Source organism: Chiloscyllium plagiosum, chromosome 35, assembly GCF_004010195.1.
Source record: "Chiloscyllium plagiosum isolate BGI_BamShark_2017 chromosome 35, ASM401019v2, whole genome shotgun sequence".
NCBI classification, from domain to species: Eukaryota; Metazoa; Chordata; class Chondrichthyes; order Orectolobiformes; family Hemiscylliidae; genus Chiloscyllium; species Chiloscyllium plagiosum.
In genome coordinates this window covers 31,580,911-31,583,231 of record NC_057744.1, presented here as the reverse complement: position 1 = coordinate 31,583,231, position 2,321 = coordinate 31,580,911, and the positions used below count along the sequence as shown (strand labels likewise).

The window sequence follows — 2,321 nt, the reverse complement described above, 5'->3', positions numbered from 1 at the left end:
AGCTCAAATCCTCCAACCCTGGCAACATCCTTGTAAATCTTTTCTGAATCCTTTCAAGTTTCAAAACATCTTTTTCTTCCCAGGGAAAGAGGGTGTGACTGGCTAGACCAGCATTTATTGCCTATCCGTAATTACCCTGGAGAAGGTCAAGATGAGCTACTTTCTTGAAGTGTAGTTCTTGGAGGGCTGGGTCACTCGCAGTGCTCATAGGGCAGCAATTCCAGGATTTAGACCTGCAATAGTGAAGAACCAATAATATATTTCCAATTCGGGATGGTGAGTAGCTTGGACAAGAACTTTCAGGTGGTGGTGCTCTTATTGCATCCTTCTGGATAGTAGAGGTTGTGGATTTGGAAGGTGTTTTAACATGTTACTGCAATGCATCTTGTAGATGGTACACACTGCAGCCATTTAGCATCAGTGAAGGGAGTGAACGTTAAACAGAGTTTGATTCTGGCTGTGAAACGAATAAGCAAAAATTGTCAAAACTTAAATGATCACGGTTGTCATTCAGACAGTGTAAGGTTCCATATTCCTACAGAATTTTACCTCAGAATAGTGGCTAAATTGGACAAAGAAAAATAAAAGTTCCCTGCAACATTTTTTTTGAAGAATCAAATCAAATGTTAAAGGAGATTCATAGAAATGGAAGCAGCTCATTGGCATTGCGGACTATATGGAATTGACCAACTTACTGGGATTTTGCATAATCTACAGAAACACAACCTCAGGATTTTAAAAGACAGTTAATTACAAATTAAACAGGCGATGGCAGGGGGCGGACAGAGAGCGGATGACGCCGATAAGGCGCAGTGCCTGGACTCTCAGTGTGTCCCCGAACTCGCATATCCCGACCCTGGCTTCCCCAGCACTGCTGCCCGGGGCCCCGAGCGCGTCTGACCCGGGAGCCGGTCCCTGTCCCCGCCCCCGGGGCCCTGTCGCTGTCCCCGCCCGGGGCCCGAGCGCGTCTGACCCGGGAGCCGGTCCCTGTCGCTGTCCCCGCCCGGGGCCTAGCTCTTCCCCACCCCCACCAAGGCCCTTTCCCTGTCTCTCTCTATCCCCCGGGGCCCCTCGCTTCCCCGCGGATTGTGCCCGGGCCACCTCCCCCTCTGACCTGCTCAGCTCTTCGTTCACTCCATCCGCAGCCGCGGCTCGGGCCGCTCGCTGGTGTAACCTACCCCGCTAGCGGAAGTGGCCAAACCACTCGGCCACGGCGGCGGGGGGGGGGGCGGATCCCGCGGAGAGGGGGCCCTCCGATTGGGCGATCCGCTACCAGTCAGAGCCGGCCGTTTCCGGTATCAAGTTTGGTCGAGCTCGCAAAGTGGACGTGTCATTCGCGCGAGGCCGCGCGCCTGCCCACGTCGAGGAGTCCCAGCGGAACAAGAGCGACCCCTGCAACTATTGCCTGATGGGATACCGGAGGTTTGAAGCTGGGCAGCTGTCAATCAAACAGTCTGAGCTGCAGTGCGTGAGGGTGTGAGAAGGAGAGACTGGGAACATCCACAGACAGGAGCTAACATTGACTGTTCAAATGCCTTTGGGAAAGACTAACAGAGCCAGGGAGTATATACCGAATGGTAGGACCTTAGGAGACAAAGGATCAGAGGGGCCTTGGTGTGTATGACCATAGATCCTCAAAGGCAGTGGGACTGGTGGATAAGGTGATTAAGAAACTGCAAGAGTACAGAGGATATGGTGCACCTATGTATAAGACTGAGTCGAAGTGTGTTGCTGGAAAAACACAGCCGGTCAGGAGGCATCTGAGGAGCAGGAGAATCGACGTTTCAGGCATAAGCCCTTCATCAGGAATGAAGGGGTGGTCCAAGGGGGCTGAGAGATAAATGGGAGGGAGGGTGGGGACTGGGGGAAGGTAGCTGGGAATGTGGTAGGTACTCCTGCTCTTTGCATGCTACCTGACCATCTGTGCTTTTTCAGCACCACACTCTTCTACTCTGATCTCCAGCATCCGCAGTACTCACTTCCTTCCAGTTGATTATAACCTTAGTGCAAAGCCTGTTCCAAGTTCTTCTCCTCCCTCTTCAAGGATTTCAGTGAGTCTCTCTCACTGCAACCCCCCCCCACAAACACACACATATATAGCAAGGACAGCTACAAAGTGGAACAACTCCCCACCAGTCGGGATCCTTCATCAGGATGTGAGGTACAGAGTTATGAAAGATGTAGATAGGTAGAAACATTTCACCTTAATAGAGGGGTCAATAACCAGTGGACTGTTTTAAAGGTAAGGAGCAGGAGGTTTTAAGATTAGAGGGGATTCATTTGAGGGACATCAGTTGATTTTTAAAAAAATTAATGTAGCA

The 2,321-nt window shown here is 51.2% G+C and overlaps 1 protein-coding gene across 2 annotated transcripts in view; it reads right to left on the bottom strand.

The window, feature by feature from the left end:
• stt3a (STT3 oligosaccharyltransferase complex catalytic subunit A) overlaps positions 1-1,223 on the bottom strand; it is a 43,131-nt gene extending 41,908 nt beyond the window's left edge. The window contains exons 1-2 of one of the 2 annotated variants that reach the window (XM_043676874.1): positions 1,115-1,215; positions 136-233 (exon numbers count right to left, since the gene is read on the bottom strand). The gene's annotated coding sequence lies outside the window, so the exon portion shown is untranslated. Of the gene's footprint in view, positions 1-135; positions 234-1,114 lie in introns of both variants that reach the window. The other variant, XM_043676875.1, reaches the window with a different exon arrangement.
• Between the last annotated feature and the right edge of the window lie 1,098 nt (positions 1,224-2,321).